Source organism: Nomascus leucogenys, chromosome 2 (genome assembly GCF_006542625.1).
Source record: "Nomascus leucogenys isolate Asia chromosome 2, Asia_NLE_v1, whole genome shotgun sequence".
In the NCBI taxonomy this organism is placed as follows: Eukaryota; Metazoa; Chordata; class Mammalia; order Primates; family Hylobatidae; genus Nomascus; species Nomascus leucogenys.
The window spans coordinates 9,252,078-9,272,583 of NC_044382.1; positions in this window are offsets into that span (position 1 = coordinate 9,252,078).

Sequence of the window (20,506 nt, forward strand, 5' to 3'; positions counted from 1 at the left end):
CAAAATGATCAGTGGATAGTAGAAGTATTGATTTACAAAACTTTTATTTGCATTCTTCCAAATTTTTAATAGCAGCATTCATTATGTTCATAATGTTAATGTATATTGAACCCCTTAAAGCTGCAGAGCATTGTTTAGGCCACTCATGCTTTCCCTGGCACCCTGCCAGTGCTGTGTCCCTATCACTGATACCTGTGTCCCTATCACTACTTGGGCCTGTGCACTTGTCGGCAGCTGATCCCAGGGGCACCATTTGAAGATGGCCTTTCAATTTCAGTAACCCCAGCTTTTCTTTTTTTACTGTATCCTTTTCCACCTTCTTCTTTATCGCTTTTCCCCAGAAGGATCCTGTTCTGCCTAAGTACAATTCCTGATCAGATCCTACTTTTAAGGAATAGAATAAGTACATTTACCTACAACACCCTATAAGATAGATATTACTATCTTCCATTTTACTGATGGAGAAACTGAGAGCCAAGGAAGTTAGGTGAACATTCCTGACTCCACCTAATTAATAAGTGCTGGAACCTGGATTTGAATGCAGACAATCTGCATACACAGTACAGATTCCCAGAGATGCTGATGCCAAACCAGGAACAGAACCTTTCCCAGGAAGGCATATATTTTAGTAGAAAGCCGAGTTCTCAACTGGCTTGAGCCAATGCAGTGGGCCTGGGGAAGTTAATGTCTAGGATATGTTAGGCCTCCCATTCCAATGAGATTCCCAGGGGCTTCTATGGACTTGTTGATATGTGGATCTTTATGATCTTATTTCTTTAAAGTTCACTTCTTGGCAAAAAGCCCTGGGAACAATGAAGAATTGGGCTCCTTCATGGAGCTGAGAGGGTGTGCCTGTAGAAAGGGTACAGAGAATTGTGTTCCATGATTTAGCAATTTCACAAGCCTCTCTGTTATTGTTTTTCTTCGTATCAAGGAGGGAAAGGCTCAAATCTGTAAATGGTTATATGCAGAAAAAGGCTAGCTTGCAAAAAGGCCTGGCCAGAGCTTTTGTTATGTTGAGAACTCTGGATGGATAGGTTCCCATGTCAACAATTCAGAAGGGGTCTCTCAATGGGACAAGCTGGGTCAGCGTGGGCTGCAGAGGTGGGGGCCTAGGCTTGATGGTGAGGTGCACTGCCCGACATGCAGAAGCTGAAGTTGCAAGGAGCTCCAGCTTATTGACATTTACCAGCTTGGCCAAGTCCAACGGTGACCTTTTGCATTTGTTCCATCCAGCTCAGACTGCCTGGTAGTTTTATCCTTCCAAGGGAATTCTTCAGCCTGCCTGAAAAGGAAATCAATTGTTGGAGGGGCAGGCTTCTGGACAGATTAATTTTAAGCTTTAGTGTAATAGACTACAGTAGATAATAGTTGCAATAATATTGATAATACTCAGTTTTCTTTCACATATATCACCCAGAGGTAAAAAGAAGCATTCTAAAAGCTACCTTGAGGTTCTTGGCCTGTTGCCTTTGTCACAGGGAGGTATTGCTTTGCCAGTCATCTTGGTTTCCTCTCTACATTTGAGTCAATAAGACAAGAGGAGTATAACCCTGAAGGCTCCTCCATCCTCCTCCTTGTTTCTGTCACAAGGCCTGAGTCACCCACTGCAGAAACAAGAAGCAAAGGCCACAAAAATCCATACTATATGTTTCCAAAAGGTGAGATGGAAGGAAGTTTCTAGTGGACACCTTTAGATCAGTTTTCCTACCTTAAGACTAAAGGTAGTTGGGTTGAGGAAAAACGAGGGAGACCCCACAGTTAGAGAATGATGAACTAGGAGCTTCCAACACAGCAGAAACTACTCATTACTAGAGTTAAATAGCAGCCAAGGTAGCACACATTTATCTTTGTAACTGTCACCCAGTGAGGATGACCAATCATCAGCCAGAGAGTCCCCATAATCAAATAATGTGCTTAAGATGTTGCCTGGCCTCCATTCAAGCACCCCATGCAGACAACCCTTATTTAATGGGTTCCCAGGATTCTCATGTATCCTGAAGAGAAGAGTGGACACTGCACTCTTAGAGGCCAGCTTCTGGCATGAGAGGGAAGCCTCTGCATTCTCACTAAGGTAGGACTAGATGGAGCCAAACCTGGAATTCAGACTGAGCTTGGTCGGAGGTGAAACTCCCTGTCACAGTTGTGAGTGTTTTTTTTGTCATCTGCTCTCCCTGTCTCAACAGCACGAGGTGTCTGAAAAGAATCCCAAACAGTGTGTAGGAACTTCAGGTTGAGTGCTGACTCACCAGCGACCAGTCTGTGCCTTGGGGAAGTCCTCCCAGAGCTTTCCTTGGGTATCAGCTGTTTCAAGTAAAAATAGCAGGCTAAATGAGTTCCATAAGGTTTGGGGCTAGATCACCTGCTCTCTCACTGCCTACCTTATGGCCTTGGGCAAGCTGACCCTCACCTCTTTGAACTTCAGTTCCTTATCTATGCATGGAGGATTGAAATACGCACCTCAGATAATAAAACCGGACATGCATAAAACAGTCACTTCCAACCCTGGCTTCATATTGGAATCATCTGGGAAGCTTTAAAATACACCGTTGAAAATTATCAAGAATTCCATCACTGTGGGCCAACCACTGTTAATAATTTGATGCGTTTTCTTCAAGTTATTTTTCCACCATGCTTATGCTCAGCAATTAACTTAACAGCTATTTATCACTATTGATTGCATATCCACTATGTACCAACCACTGTTCTGGGTGCCACACTAGGTTATTACAGAGAGCATGACAAATGTGACGATAATTTTATATTCTGCCTTTCCCACTCAACGTTTTACTTTGAGTGTGTTATCCCACCTTGTTGAATATTCTTGCAAATCCAGGGTTGTTAGTGACTAGATTATAGTCTACTTCATGCTTATACCATAACTGCTGCTGAACATTTATATTATTTCTCATAACTATTCAGATCTTGGAAACAAAATTTTAAAACATTTCATTGCAGAAATATTGAAACATTATTTCTGCTCCTCCACTGGCTGACTACTTCTACCTTCTGCCAAACTGGGGGTAAAACTCAGCCACTTCTCCCAAAACACGCATCCCCCATATCCACACAGGCCCTCTCTGCTGCCCTCGGATTTTTACCAGAGCTTCAGCTTTGGAGTGAGGCCTCTTTCTGCACCTCCTGTCCACATTCCTGCTTAATTTTTCCCCATAGCACTTGTGTCATCCTATATATTTAAATTTTGTTTATAATTTGTAAGCAGAGTTGTTTCCTACTTGGATCTCTTTACTACTATATCCCCAGTGCCTGGACCAGGGATTTGCTGCATGAATGAGTAACACTTATCACAGCCCATTCCCAGTGGAGATGGGAAGGAGGGAACTAGAGAGCCTAATTTCAGAACAAAGTTAAGGTGCAAAATCTCTTCTACTCTTGACTATCCTGTCACCAAATTTGTCCTGGGACATGGAACTACAAGAAGCCATTCTCTAATGCCTTGCTCCAGGGAGCTGGGAGCTGGATTTCCTGTATCAGTATTGGTGCCGCTTTTTCTTCAGAAAGTTTGACCTTGAAGTTATCCACAGTGATTGGTCCAGTTCAATATCTATGAATATAAGCAACTCCCAAGAATTAAATGGTTCTGAGCAGACACAAAGGCATGGGCTCACAATGTCAACTATTTTGCAGGAAATGTTGACTCTCAGCCGTGTGGAGGCCTTTGCGTTTTTAGCTCATGGGTCCATGGGAAAAGTGTCAGCTGCCTGTAGCCCAGGTGAAAAGATGACTGGTATTCCCTATACCTGAGTCAGACAGCTTTGGGGGACCCTTTGTTATTTGTGCTTAGAATGGCAGACAGATCAAAGAAATTCATTTTCAATCCCTAAGCCTTGTTAAACTGTAGCTATGGTCTAGCCTAGGACTGAGGCATTGAGTGAAATAGCCTAAAGATAGGAAAAGGGCAGGGAAGGAAACCAGCAGTTATGACATATCTGCCAGAGCTGGCATCTGATTTATTTATTTGTTTATAATTTTTTTGTAAAATAGAACTCAAGGTAAATAATGCACACACAGGGTTAAAAAAATCAAATAATGTAAAGGACTTAAAATTGAAAGTCATCCTTCCACAGACAGCTGTGAGTCATTTCTTCAGTCTCTTAGTTTTCCCCACCCAAAGGCACCACTTTTAGCAGTATTTGTGCATTCTTTTCAAAAATGTGTGTATGCATACACGTTTAAATACATGGCAGTATACTATACCCTCTTTTCTGCACCATGTTTTTTCACTTAATATATCTTAGCAAATGTTCCATAGCAGATCAAATAGATCTCAATTTTTAAATGCTTCATCATATCTATTATTTGACTGAACTATAATTTTTTACCAACTCCCTCTTGTAGATTTTAGATGTTTACAATTTTTGCTATTACAAAAATTGCTGTGATGAACATCCATATATTTCTATGTTAAATAATCTTCTTAAATTGATTATTTAAAAATTTACTCATCTGCATAAAGAACTAAAGAAATATAGAAAAGCACGAAGAAAATAATAACATTAATGTAGAGACAGCCATCATTAATATTTTAGTATGTTTCCTTTGTTTTCTTGGTACTTTACTTTTATATTAATATTAATAAAACAGTGCAATTCTTTATTCTTTACTTCACTTTAACTTATTGTGAGAATTTTCCTGTATCATTAAACAGTCTTCACAAGCAACACTTTAGAACACGAGAAAATTATCTATCCTATGGCTAGACTGATTTATTTAAGAATAAATATTTTAGGACCTACTGTTGGATGTTCTGATAGTTTCTGTTTTTATTTTTTGTTTGTGTATGCAGTGCTTCAATATACATGTTTGTACATAAATCATTTTCTGAGTTTTTACTTCCTGAGGGTTTGACATGAAGAAGCATATAAACTTCCCTTTAGTTCCTTAACATGCACTGCCAACTTTCTTTCTCCTCCTTTTAGGCATAATGTAAAATTACACTACTCTACTGCCTTGAAGTTAGAAGTGCCTGTGTGACTTGCTTTGGTCACTAAAATTCCACTGATTGAAATTGACATATGTCACTTCCAGATGGAAGCTTACGTGGCCAGGTGAAAATTAGTTTTTGTCCTCCTGCCAGGACAACCGGGGACATTCTGGATGTTGGAAGCTCTATGTGCCTGGGTCTCTAGGGGAGGAGACTTGGGGCAAAGAAAACTCCCCGTCAACCCTCACTGGACACTTTGCATAAATGAGAAATAAACCTTTGCTTTTAAAAAGGACTGAAATTTGATTATCGTTTTTGATGGGGTTCATCAAGAGAATTAAGTCTAAATGCCCCCAGACATCCATTGTACGTAATGAATTATTTTCTCTCCTATACCTCTGAATAGTACTAATTATGTGCCAGCCACGAGAGAATTGAGAGAATTGTCACTCTATCAGAGAAATCACACCCACCCTTGTTGCTATAGAAATTGTTTATTGTAACCAGACCTAAGGCAATCATCACATGGTATTTCCTTACAGGAATTTATTCAAGGATGCATCTGAAAAACAGTGTCCTTTTCTGAGCTATCATAAGCTAAATTTTTTCTTCCCTCTAGATACTGTCATGTCTGAATGGGAGTCCTGAGATTGCGGCAGCCCTCACACAATGAGCCAGAGGAGGAAGCCTCATGTGAAAGAAAGCAGGACCCACAGCCTTAGTTGCACAGATCTATTCAAGCCACACTGATCACTGTGCTAACCTCTGGATTTGTTTGGTTACACCAGTGAGTTTTCAGTTACTTGCAGCCTAACACGTGTGTTGCTTGAGGTTTAGCTTTTCCGGATCACCCTTTTTCTTAGTCAGCCCTCCACATCCAGTACAAGGTGGCAATAGAGAAGGTTAGCCTACCTCCTACCACTCCCTTGCCTTCCCCTCCTCACTTTGAGTGGGCTCTTTCTCTCACTCGATTCTTTTTTGGCTTCCCATCCTGGTGACCTGTAATGAAGAGGAGTCCTCATAATTAATCATTTGGACCAACCATGACTTTAGCTCCGAGTTTGTGTAGAGCCCAGCCTTTCCATGGGGAACCTAGTCTTTCCCAGATAATCACCCTTTGAGCACTTCTCAGTTTGCTTGACAAGTTCAAAGTCATGAGCATTTTTGAGGTAGAGTGGAGAGGACTCCACCAGACTATTTCCCCCTAGGATGCTGAGGGAATGAGAAAGAGGGTTGGTGCATACTCACCTGAAAGGAGACATAAAGGACAACTGTGTGCTCTTCCAGATCCATTGACCCATGCTCTGCTCTTTTTCACCCTGGCCTGTGCCCTGTGAGACTGAGCTCTGCAGACTACACCACCCAAGCTCTCTTGCCTTCTGGCTTCTGGATTGGTAGGGCCAATAGGAGGCAGCAGCAGGAGATTAGAAGGAGAGACTGTCAGGTAGGGGTATTATTCCCTCAACACTGGGAGGATTGGCATCCCTTTAGGACCACAGCTCTTGCCGAGTGCCCTTCATCCACAGCTGTGTCTCTCACCAGAATCTGGGATCTTTTTCTGCCTTTCCTCCTTCAGGCCAGGGGTAGTAATGGCTCCCTGGTATTTCTAGTCCCAGGGTGTTTCATCAGCTCTTAGGCATTCCCCACTGACCTCTGTATATGCCTCTGTCAATAGAACAATTAAACTCCTTCACTTGAAACCTTTAAATGTGCATCTGCTTCCTGCCAGAACCCTGTAATGAATAACAATTCTATTATTTTATTCCTGTTTTACAGATTAAAAAATGGGGACTCAGGAGTCCAAATGACCTGCCTTTAAAAAGTCACTGGTAGCAAAGGGTGAAGCTGCTTTGAGACCATGTCTTTCTGATCCAGGTTTTGTAACTGATCTACTCAATCCCTCGATGCCCACCAATCCCTACTGTACATCAAGAGTGAGAGTCACAAGCAGATGTCTCTCAGATGGGAACTGGCTGTCACATATGGTTAGTTTGATTTGTTCCAGGTTTTAAAAATCAGAGAATTTCGGGAGTGGAGCCAAGATGGCCGAATAGGAACAGCTCTGGTCTACAGCTCCCAGCGTGAGCAACGCAGAAGATGGGTGATTTCTGCATTTCCATCTGAGGTACCAGGTTCATCTCACTAGGGAGTGCCAAACAGTGGGTGCAGGACAGTCGGTTTAGCACACCGTGCGCAAGCCGAGCCGAAGCAGGGCAAGGCATTGCCTCACTCGGGAAGCACAAGGGGTCAGGGAGTTCCCTTTCCTAGTCAAAGAAAGGGTGACAGACGGCACCTGGAAAATTGGGTCACTCCCACCCTAATACTGCGCTTTTCCAATGGGCTTGGAAAACGGCACACCAGGAGATTGTGTCCCACACCTGGCTCGGAGGGTCCTATGCCCACGGAGTCTCGCTGATTCCTAGCACAGCAGTCTGAGATCAAACTGCAAGGTGGCAGTGAGGCTGGGGGAGGGGCACTCTCCATTGCCCAGGTATGCTTAGGTAAACAAAGCAGCCAGGAAGCTCGAACTGGGTGGAGCCCACCACAGCTCAAGGAGGCCTGCCTGCTTCTGTGGCTCCACCTCTGGGGGCAGGGCACAGACAAACAAAAAGTCAGCAGTAACCTCTGCAGACTTAAATGTCCCTGTCTGACAGCTTTGAAGAGAGTAGTGGTTCCCCCAGCACACAGCTGGAGATCTGAGAACAGGCAGACTGCCTCCTAACGTGGGTCCCTGACCCCTGAGCAGCCTAACTGGAAGGCACCCCCCAGTAGGGACAGAGTGACACCTCACTCAGCCGGGTACTCCTCTGAGACAAAACTTCCAGAGGAACGATCAGACAGCTGAATTTGCGATTCACGAAAATCCGCTGTTTTGCAGCCACCGTTGCTGCCACCCAGGAAAACAGGGTCTGGAGTAGACCTCTAGCAAACTCCAACAGACCTGCAGCTGAGGGTCCTGTCTGTTAGAAGGAAAACTAACAAACAGAAAGGACACCCACACCAAAAACCCATCTGTACATCACCATCATCAAAGACCAAAAGTAGAAAAACCTACAAAGATGGGGAGAAAACAGAGCAGAAAAACTGGAAACTCTAAAAAGCAGAGCACCTCTCCTCCTCCAAAGGAACGCAGTTCCTCACCAGCAACGGAACAAAGCTGGATGGAGAATGACTTTGATGAGTTGAGAGAAGAAGGCTTCAGATGATCAAACTACTCCCAGCTACAGGAGGACATTCAAACCAATGGCAAAGAAGTTAAAAACTTTGAAAAAAAATTAGACGAATGGATAACTAAAATGACCAATGCAGAGAAGTGCTTAAAGGAGCTGATGGAGCTGAAAGCCAAGTTTCGAGAACTACATGAAGAATACAGAAGCCTCAGTAGCTGATGCGATCAACTGGAAGAAAGGGTATCAGTGATGGAAGATGAAATGAATGAAATGAAGTGAGAAGGGAAGTTTAGAGAAAAAAGAATAAAAAGAAACAAACAAAGCCTCCAAGAAATATGAGACTATGTGAAAAGACCAAACCTACGTCTGATTGGTGTACCTGAAAGTGACGGGGAGAATGGAACCAAGATGGAAAACACTCTGCAAGATATTATCCAGGAGAACTTCCCCAATCTAGCAAGGCAGGCCAACATTCAGATTCGGGAAATACAGAGAATGCCACAAAGATACTCCTCGAGAAGAGCAACTCCAAGACACATAATTGTCAGATTCGCCAAAGTTGAAATGAAGGAAAAAATGTTAAGGGTGGCCAGAGAGAAAGGTCGGGTTACCCACAAAGGGAAGCCCATCAGACTAACAACTGATCTCTCGGCAGAAACTCTACAAGCCAGAAGAGAGTGGGGGCCAATATTCAACATTCTTAAAAGAATTTTCAACCCAGAATTTCATATCCAGCCAAACTAAGCTTCATAAGTGAAGGAGAAATAAAATCCTTTACAGACAAGCAAATGCTGAGAGATTTTGTCACCACCAGGCCTGCCCTAAAAGAGCTCCTGAAGGAAGCACTAAACATGGAAAGGAACAACCGGTACCAGCTACTGCAAAAACATGCCAAATTGTAAAGACCATTGAGACTAGGAAGAAACTGCATCAACTAACGAGAAAACTAACCAGCTAACATCATAATGACAGGATCAAATTCACACATAATGATATTAACTTTAAATGTAAATGGGCTAAATGCTCCAATTAAAAGACACAGACTGGCAAATTGGATAAGGAGTCAAGACCCATCAGTGTGCTATATTCAGGAAACCCATCTCACATGCACAGACACACATAGACTCAAAATAAAGGGATGAAGGAAGATCTACCAAGCAAATGGAAAACAAAAAAAGGCAGGGGTTGCCATCCTAGTTTCTGATAAAATAGACTTTAAACCAACAAAGATCAAAAGAGACAAAGAAGGCCATTACATAATGGTAAAGGGATCAATTCAACAAGAAGAGCTAACTACCCTAATTATATATGCACCCAACACAGGAGCACCCAGATTCATAAAGCAAGTCCAGAATGACCTACAAAGAGACTTAGACTCCCACATAATAATAATGGGAGATTTTAACGCCCACTGTCAACATGAGACAGATCAACAAGACAGAAAGTTAACAAGGATACCCAAGAATTGAACTCAGCTCTGCACCAAGCAGACCTAATAGACATCTACAGAACTCTCCACCCCAAATCAACAGAATGTACATTTTTTTCAGCACCACACCACACCTATTCCAAAATTAACCACATAGTTGGAAGTAAAGCTCTCCTCAGCAAATGTAAAAGAACAGAAATTATAACAAACTGTCTCTCAGACCACGGTGCAATCAAACTAGAACTCAGGATTAAGAAACTCACTCAAAACCGCTCAACTACATGGAAACTGAACAACTTGCTCCTGAATGACTACTGGGCACATAATGAAATGAAGGCAGAAATAAAGATATTCTTTGAAACCAACGAGAACAAAGACACAACATACCAGAATCTCTGGGACACATTCAAAGCAGTGTGTAGAGGGAAATTTATAGCACTAAATGCCCACAAGAGAAAGGAGGAAAGATCCAAAATTGACACCCTAACATCACAATTAAAAGAACTAGAAAAGCAAGAGCAAACACATTCAAAAGCTAGCAGAAGGCAAGAAATAACTAAAATCAGAGCAGAACTGAAGGAAATAGAGACACAAAAAACCCTTCAAAAAATTAGTGAATCCAGGAGCTGGTTTTTTAAAAAGATCAACAAAATTGATAGACTGCTAGCAAGACTAATAAAGAAGAAAAGAGAGAAGAATCAAATAGATGCAATAAAAAATGATAAAGGGGATATCACCACCGATCCCACAGAAATACAATCTACCATCAGAGAATACTACAAACACCTCTATGCAAATAAACTAGAAAATCTAGAAGAAATGGATAAATTCCTTGACAAATACACCCTCCCAAGACTAAACCAGGAAGAAGTTGAATCTCTGAATAGACCAATAACAGGCTCTGAAATTGTGGCAATAATCAATAGCTTACCAACCAAAAAGAGTCCAGGACCTGATGGATTCACTGCCGAATTCTACCAGAGGTACAAGGAGGAACTGGTACCATTCCTTCTGAAACTGTTCCAATCAATAGAAAAAGAGGGAATCCTCCCTAACACATTTTATGAGGCCAGCATCGTCCTGATACCAAAGCCTGGTAGAGACACAACCAAAAAAGAGAATTTCAGACCAATATCCTTGATGAACATTGATGCAAAAATCCTCAATAAAATACTGGCAAACCGAATCCAGCAGCACATCAAAAAGCTTATCCACCATGATCAAGTGGGCTTCATCCCTGGGATGCAAGGCTGGTTCAACATATGCAAATCAATAAATGTAATCCAGCATATAAACAGAACCAAAGACAAAAACCACATGATTATCTCAATAGATGCAGGAAAGGCCTTTGACAAAATTCAACAACCCTTCATGCTAAAAACTCTCAATAAATTAGGTATTGATGGGACGTATCTCAAAATCATAAGAGCTATCTATGACAAACCCACAGCTAATATCATACTGAATGGGCAAAAACTGGAAGCATTCCCTTTGAAAACTGGCACAAGACAGGGATGGCCTCTCTCACCACTCCTATTCAACATAGTGTTGGAAGTTCTGGCCAGGGCAATCAGGCAGGAGAAGGAAATAAAGGGTATTCAATTAGGAAAAGAGGAAGTCAAATTGTCCCTGTTTGCAGATGACATGATTGTATATCTAGAAAACCCCATTGTCTCAGCCCAAAATCTCCTTAAGCTGATAAGCAACTTCAGAAAAGTCTCAGGATACAAAATCACTGTACAAAACCCACAAGCATTCTTGTACACCAATAACAGATAAACAGAGAGCCAAATCATGAGTGAACTCCCATTCACAATTGCTTCAAAGAGTATAAAATACCTAGGAATCCAACTTACAAGGGACGTGAAGGACCTCTTCAAGGAGAACTACAAACCACTGCTCAATGAAATAAAAGAAGATACAAACAAATGGAAGAACATTCCATGTTCATGGGTTGGAAGAATCAATATCGTGAAAATGGCCATACTGCCCAAGGTAGTTTATAGATTCAATGCCGTCCCATCAAGCTACCAATAACTTTCTTCACAGAGTTGGAAAAAACTACTTTAAAGTTCATATGGAACCAAAAAAGAGCCCGCATCCCCAAGTCAATCCTAAGCCAAAAGAACAAAGCTGGAGCCATCACGCTGACTTCAAACTATACTACAAGGCTACAGTAACCAAAACAGCATGGTACTGGTACCAAAACAGAGATATAGATCAGTGGAACAGAACAGAACCCTCAGAAATAATGCCGCATATCTGCAACTATCTGATCTTTGACAAACCTGACAAAAACAAGCAATGGGATAAGGATTCCCTATTTAATAAATGGTGCTGGGAAAACTGGCTAGCCATATGTAGAAAGCTGAAACTGGATCCCTTCCTTACACCTTATACAAAAATTAATTCAAGATGGATAAAAGACTTAAATGTTAGACCTAAAACTATAAAAACCCTAGAAGAAAACCTAGGCAATACCATTCAGGACATAGGCATGGGCAAGGACTTCATGTCAAAAACACCAAAAGCAATGGCAACAAAACCAAAATTGAGAAATTGGATCTAATTAAACTAAAGATCTTCTGCACAGCAAAAGAAACTACCATCAGAGTGAACAGGCAACCTACAAATTGGAGAAAATCTTCACAACCTACTCATCTGACAAAGGGCTAATATCCAGAATCTACAATGAACTCAAACAAATTTACAAGAAAAAAACAACCCCATCAAAAAGTGGGCGAAGGACATGAACAGACACTTCTCAAAAGAAGACATTTATGCAGCCAAAACTCACATGCAAAAATGCTCATCCTCACTGGCCATCAGAGAAATGCAAATCAAAACCACAATGAGCTACCATCTCACACCAGTTAGAATAGCGATCATTAAAAATTCAGGAAACAACAGGTGCTGGAGAGGATGTGGAGAAATAGGAACACTTTTACACTGTTGGTGGGACTGTAAACTAGTTCAACCATTGTGGAAGTCAGTGTGGGGATTCCTCAGGGATCTAGATCTAGAAATACCATTAGACCCAGCCATCCCTTTACTGGGTATATACCCAAAGGATTATAAATCATGCTGCTATAAAGACACATGCACACATATGTTTATTGTGGCACTATTCACAATAGCAAACACTTGGAACCAACCCAAACGTCCAACAACGATAGACTGGATTAAGAAAATGTGGCACATATACACCATGGAATATTATGCAGCCATAAAAAATGATGAGTTCATGTCCTTTGTAGGGACATGGATGAAACTGGAAACCATCATTCTCACTAAACTATCGCAAGGACAAAAAACCAAATACCGCATGTTCTCACTCATAGGTGGGAATTGAACAATGAGAATACATGGACACAGGAAGGGGAGCATCACACTCCGGGGACTGTTGTGGGGTGGGGGGAGGGGGGAGGGAGAGCATTAGGAGATATACCTAATGCTAAATGACTAGTTAATGTGTGCAGCACACCAACATGGCACATGGATACATATGTAGCAAACCTGCACATTGTACACATGTACCCTAAAACTTAAAGTATAATAATAATAATAAAATAAAATAAAAAAATAAAAATCAGAGAATTTCACAGAATTCTAGATTTTTTACTTCTACTGAAAAACCAGGAAATCTGGAAGCAATGACATTATATTCTTTTGTGGAGACAATGGCCTGGAACCAAACAGCAGCTTCCTCCTTTAGATGAGGTATGAGATTTCTGGTCCCCACAGTCCACACCTTTCCCTATTGCCTTGCAACTGGATCACTCTGCCCATGGCTGTTCCCTGTCCAGCCCCTGGATGCATTGGGTTTATGAATCCTGGCCTTGAATCTCAATGATGTGTTCTGCATTAGCCAGACAAGAATGCCTCACTAGAATGTAAACTCCATGAGGGCAGGAACTGTCATCTGTTTTCTTGACTGTGTCTAAATGTTCCTTAGAGCAGTGTCTGGAGAGTACTGGACCTGCAATACAGATTTGTGAGTGAATGAATGAATGAAAGATATCTTTGTGTGGTCTATGTGTTTTGGGGCTGATGGTCTGCTGAAAATACGGGATCCCCTAGGGAGCGATGAGAAGTAGCAGAAGCCAAGAAAATTCTTCTGACTGAGACATATTTGCAGGGCCATCTTGTTTTAAATCCCTATCAGACTATTTTGGTCTCTTCTTTCGCTTTTGTGTAGTTTAGTACCATGGAGATTCCATCTCTTCCCCTTGCTGAGCTTGGGTTTTGGGACAGACACCTTGAATGTTGCAGACTCCAGTTCTCTTACTGTCTACATCCTGCCCACTGGAACATTCTACCCCATCACCCTGAGGCCGTACAAGTATAAGCCCATCAGGCTTCTGCATCACAGCCAGTCTTCAGCTATCTCTAAAGGTTCTTTTTTTCTCCTTCCTTAATTAGATTCTAGCATTCAATATACCTGCTTTACATTCAAAGCTCCAGATGTTTTGGGTGGATTCTTGGCAAAGAAAGGACATTTGGGCCTAGATGAATGGTGTAAGAAATAACTGGGCTTGAAAATCATTGGGCTGCTGCATTACTGGAGATGAGATGGTTGGATTCAGAGATAGTGAAAAAGGAGACCTTCAGTGACTTTCTTTTCCTGTTTGGATCCACATGGAACCTCGAAGAGGCAAATTTCATCCTCCTGGCTCCACTGTGACTCCTTAGGCGGGAGTCAGGCACGCTGGGGCAGCAGATGGTCTATCTCCCCCAGACAGTGTGACAGAAGTGGGGCGTGCTCATTTCTTGGCGTCTGCTGGTGGAAGTCAGTTTTGCTGCAATGCAATGGCAACTTTCTATCAATCATGCAGAGACTTGCTTGGGAAGAAGTGAGCCCCCAGTCACTGGCAATTCTCAGGGCTTGTTTCCCCAGAGCTCCATGTTGAAGCATGGTGTTGGAGTTTGCCAGGGAAATGGCAAGTCTTCACGAGCACATGCTCTTGCTGGGCACAGAGGTAGCTGCATATCGGTTGTCTCTTTTCATCCTTACTTTACTTTATAAATGCAGAAGCGGAGGCTCAGAGACTTTCAATAACCTTCCCAAAGTCACGTAACCAGTAAATTGTAGAGCCAGAATTTGAACCCAGAATCCCAAATCCCCTGTTGTTGATGGCAGTACTTTGCTTTAAAAAAGGTGGAAAGACCATCTGTGAAGAGGATGATGTGCATATAGAGGATAAAGGATGAAGCACCCCTTCATTTAGGGCCCGACATGGCTGGGGACCAGTAAGAAGTTCACGGTGGCTGAGGCAAGTCAAATTCAGTTGGAAACCAGACTGACCAGATTGCAAATGGCACCAGGGTAACTGTCCTGGGGAGAGAGGCCAGTTTTTTTGAAGACAAACTTAATCATATTTTAAAAAATAAGGTGAACAAACACATAAACGGTCCTTCTTGGGTATCGGAGTAAAGCTGAAAGATGTTAAAAGCTAGACAATGAATAAGGAGCCCGTGCTCACTTAACATTTTCACCACTTAATCCTTAAATCCTCCGTTGCCCTCCCACGCTCTGCAGCCAGGGCCAAAAGGGCTTTGGCTCCTCTTACACAGAAACTGTAGCTGCTTCTGTGGTGAGCCACAGCTCCCCAGGGCCCAGCCTCTGATGAGGGTCAGTGACGTCATCTTCGGCAGGAGTTTCAGACGGAGAATTCCCCCAAGACCTCGAAATCAATATGTCTCTGCCCTCCTTTGCCTTTCCAGCCAGAAAATAGGCCCATTACTTGAGTTTTGTCTGCTGCTTTAAGATCTCCGCTTGCCACCAAGCTTGACATGCCTTCTTATTCTCATGTCTGCCCACCCTCACCCCATTTAACTGAAGCCCAGCTCGAGTATGGTAAACTTCAGAGCACTTCAGCAGTAGAAATTCTCAAAGTTAGCAAAGTTATTTTCCATTTGTCCTCTGTGGCTTCTTCAGTTACTGGAGAAGAAGCATCGGGGGCTCTAGAGTACCCTTCCCCCATGTCTTTTGAGCAGATGCTCTTTTATCTGTTTTAGATTTTGAGTTTCTGCATGTAATTATTTTTGAACTGGGACTGAAACAGTTCAGAACACACCTCCTTATGGCATACTTCCACCAAGGTGATGGAGGTGCTTGGGAAACCATCTGATTGCATGGCCTCTCTCAGTCTTTTCCCTCCTGTTTTTCTTTTTCTGGGAAAGGCTGCATGAGGCCCATATGGCAGGGCAAGTGGGAGCCATAATGTGGGTTCATGGAAGGAGCATGGATAACGGTCACTTCACAGCCTCACTTTCATTACTGAGAAGGTGGATGGAGGAGAATTACCATGCATCTCATTAAATCAATATTTTATTTCCTCCCTGCTCCCAGCTGCCCTTCCAGCTTTGATCTCTTTGCCTCTGGGGCAGAGCTGGACAGGTGACTTCCACGATGCAAATCAGGGTCGGCGGGCTCTCTGCCCAGGCTTTGATCTCCTACCCAAGAGAAGGCTGGCAGGGAATGCCATGGGCCCCAGCCCCAGGTTCTCTGTAACCTTGGGCGAGGTGGAGTCTGAGGAAGGACTGTTCTTTCGTCTTTGTGAAAAGCAGCAGCCGTTAAACTACCTGAGTTCCAGTAATGTGCACCACGTGAAGTGTTGGAGGAGCTAGACAGGAGAGGGCATCTTGTTTAACAGATATCTATTTATCTTATTCAAATATATGTTAAGTAGCTAAGTTTAGAACAAGGCCAAGGCATTGAGAAATAATAGATTCTCCACCTGTCATATTGGGGGCTTCCTTTATTGACTCTGATAAAAGCTATGCATACTCTCCCTTTCCCCAATATTTGTTTTTCCTTTTTTTGCCATCGCTATTGATGCCCAGCCATGGTTCCGGGGTAGAGAGGAAGAAGGACATGACATAGCAGAAGTGAGAGTTCTTCCCTAAGCACAGTACAGGCGACCAGGAAGGGGAGGTAAAAGCAATTCTCGGCCGTTGCATTTCTGGGGCTTATAGGGAGAAAAAGGAAGACAGAGGGAGGAGAGGCAGGGAGAGACATAAATGTCTTCATCTCTTGATGACCAGGAATCTGGTGAGTAACCCTTGGTGCTGGGGATCTGATGCTCTTCTGCTTCATATTTCAGACTCTCAGAGTAGATCATTTCACAGGCTGCCTTTATTAGTGTGAATAAAGTTAGGTTCATGCACATAAATTCTTACATTGTTTTTGTATTTCTCATTACATTACAGAGTTGTAAAAACCTTGTTAGTGCAAGTAATTATTCATAGACTAGCTTCTGGAAACCTCTGTCCTAGACTCTCTACTCACTAAGTATCTGTTTCTATCTTGTTCCAGTTGGACTTTAGTTGGTTTATGTAATAAGGAAAGGAGATCCCCTCAAATTGCTTCAAATAAAAGAATGCTGGTTTAAAGATAGATATGGCTCTGTTGAGAGCTAGAAATCTTGGGCACCAATATCTTTCTTGGAGAGTGTCTTCTCTCCATCTATCCGATATCGTCTCTTTTGAAAAAAACATTTTTTTGGCCGGGCGCAGTGGATCACACCTGTAATCCCAGCACTTTTGGAGGCCGAGGTGGGTGGATCACAAGGTCAGGAGTTCAAGACCAGCCTGGCCAAGATGGTGAAACCCTGTCTCTACTAAAAATACAAAAATTAGCTGGGTGTGGTGGCAGGCGCCTGTAATCCCAGCTACTTGGGAGGCTGAGGCAGGAGAATCACTTGAACCCAGGAGGTGGAGGTTGCAGTGAGCCGAGATCACGCCACTGCACTCCAGCCTGGGTGACAGAGTGAGACTCTGTCTCAAAGAAATTTTTTTTTAATTTTGTGAGTATATAGTAGGTATATATATTAGGTGGGTGCAAAAATAATCGTGGTTTTTACCACGAAAAGTAATTGCAAAAACCACGGTTACTTTTGCACCAACCTAATATTTACGGTGGTTCCTTCTCTATGGTCTTGTTGCTATGCCACAAACCACTCCCAGACGGAGTGGCTCAAAAGAACAGTGATCACTATTTCTCATGCCTCTGTGGGTTGACTGCACTCTCTAGTTCTTTCTCAAGGTGTTTCTTGTAGTTGCAGTCAGGTGGCAGCTGGGGCTAGATTGATCCAAAGGCTGAACCTAGCTAGACTTGCAAGGTGGCCCACTAACATGGCTACTGGCTGGGAGTTTAGCTGAGGCTGCCAATTCCAGTAACTGTGTCCTCTCCATGTGGCTTGGATTTCTCTTGGCGTGGCAGCTGGGTTCTAAGAGAACATCCCAAGATACCCAGGTGGAAGCTGCAAGGCTTTTTATGGCCTGTTTTTGGAAACCACACTCTGTTATTTCCACCATGTTTGACCAGTTATAGGGTCAGTCCCAATTCAAAGTGAGAAGACTATGAAAGGTCATGAATGCCAAGAGGACTGGTGGACTGGAAGGGCCATCTCTGGTACCACAGGACCACTCTTTTGCTCACCCATACCGTATGCTCCCTCATAGCTTTAATTTACTCATGATCCACCCTGACAATTGCCCTTGGACTCTCTAGACACTTTTCCAGGATACTGTTTCAGTTCCTGTCCCTACTCTTACTGGCTTCATCATCCAGTTCTCAAATTTTAAAATCTTGATGGAGGACTCCGCTTGATCTGAGATTCACTGGACAGCACGTGGATTGCTCTCTTGGACCCCGTCCCATCAGCTATGGCTAGATTTGGGTGGGGCCCAACAGCATTCAACATAGCAACCCAGGTTTGCCTTCTCAATACAACCATGGGTGGGGAGGTCCCTCTAGGAGACATGTCTCATACAAATTATTTTTCTTTTGCTCTTTCCCATAGGATTTGATAATAAAGTAGTGCAACTCTAAAGGGACCAGGAGTCCAGAGAGGTACGTTTGAGTTCCTCTGTCTTATTATGTCTGATGTCCAGTTTGCAGCTTTTTAAATTCTGCCACATATGAGTTCTATTAGAATAGACTCTATGAATCCTGGAATTTAACCTTGGCCTTTGTTGTCCATGACTCAGAGAATACACTCATGTATCTCAGTGCTTGAAAAGAGAATGGGTTATAAATTCTGGACCCCTTACTTTAGAGATGAGGAAACAGAGACTTTAGAAATGGATTGATTAAACATTTTGTAAGTATGTAAAGGCAGAGACCTACAAAACTCACCTCTCAGTACTCCAAATCCAGCACTCATCACTTCACTGCACTGCTTCCTTGGAAGGAAGAGGCAACTTAGGAGCCAGTGAAAGTGGACACACGGAGCTCAAAAGATAGCAGGTGGGCTCATGTTGACACCACCAACCCCCCTGCTCACCACCTGAGAATTCAACAGCCAGATTTCTGCTGCCAGGTTGGCTGCTGGCATCTGCATCCAGCTGACCTGCCTGTAAGATTGAATGCAAGTTTCACTCAGCCCCACTCTGTACCCATCCCAGTGACCAGCATTGGCTCAGAATCTTCCATTCCCACCCTTGTTTCTCAAAGGGAAAGAGGTCAGCATCTTGGCACATCTCTTTAAAGTCATGTTCACATGCTGCAGTAGGCTCTCTGGGGAGCTGGATAATATTCTGAGCTTAGTGACTTCAGCCTGTATAAACTCATGGAGTATTTACTTATATGGGATTTTTCAACCCAACTTTTCAATGTGGGCTGAAGAATTAGGCAAAATGCCGTGCATTTATCCTGGGAGTCATAAAATGGATTCTGCAGAGTGGTATTGGTTGAAAAATAGTTCTCCATATGGAACGTTGAAGAGTGCTGAAGAACCACCTTCCTGGAAGTTTTATTTTTTAAAGATAAAAACAATAATGCTTATGGCTTAGAGATAAGTTGGGTGACAGGAAGAGCAAGATTTCTCAAGGTTTTGTTCAGGTGCAGCTCTTAGGAAGTAGTATTTTTCTTAAGTAAAGAAGAAGATATATTTCCCAATGTCAGATTTTTAAAAAATTACATCCTTGAGGCAGAGCTGAGTCATTAAGGTCAACCAGCTTTGGGTCTACTTAGAAAAAAATTGTAAATGCAGGCAATCTTGCTTTCCCTAATCTATCATTTCTTTTGATATCTTTTCATTCCCATTATGGAAGCCCCTTTCTTTCCCTTGAAGTGGAATGCCAGTCCTTTACTTCATTACTAAGATCTGCTAGACATGATGCATAATCTAATGTATATTGAGTGATGTTCATCAGCCAATGTATTAATTAATTTAGGAGAGGAACTTCTCTGACATTTCTGAAATTGTTGCAGGCAGGAAGGCTCCTCTTTTACTTTATTTAGGTATTGACCCTAGAAGAGTGTCTTGGCCTAGAATAGTATCATGGAAATAGCACTGTCTGTGGAGCCAGAAAGACCCATAATGTATTTCTGACTCAGCCACTTACTAGCTGGGTGGCCCTGAGCAGTCACCAACTTCATGAGCCTCAGTATTCTCCTTTATAAAACAATAGCTATTAGGGTGAACTCTATGAAATTGTCATTCCAATATCTCACCCTAATATCTCCCAGGGTTGTCATGAGATTTAAATGAGGTAATGTGTGCAAATGGCAAAGTGTGGGCACATGGCTTATCACATATCACATGCTCCCTTCAGGTTAGTTTGTTTTCCTGTTTGTTCAGTCTCCTCTAAGGCAATGACAATGGTATTATTTACTCTTTCTTTCTAAATATGAAAAACAGATCACCACCCATTTTCCATGGAAAGCCCCTTCATCATTTATTTCTGTTTCTGGTTCATGTGTTGAAATAACAGAGAGCTACTGAACTGGTAGGAGTTCTTTACATTCAGAGCTTTCTTATCATAACTAATAATGGCCTCTTCCCCTCCAATCTTTTTTTTTTAATATTTTCCTCCAAAATATGCTTTGCCCCAGAAACTGGTTATTTACACTACGTATGTTCCAGAAATCCCTTGTAATGAACCATACAAATCTATTTGTCCTGCTGCTACTATAATTGCCTATATCTTATTATAACTTAATATGTAACAGAT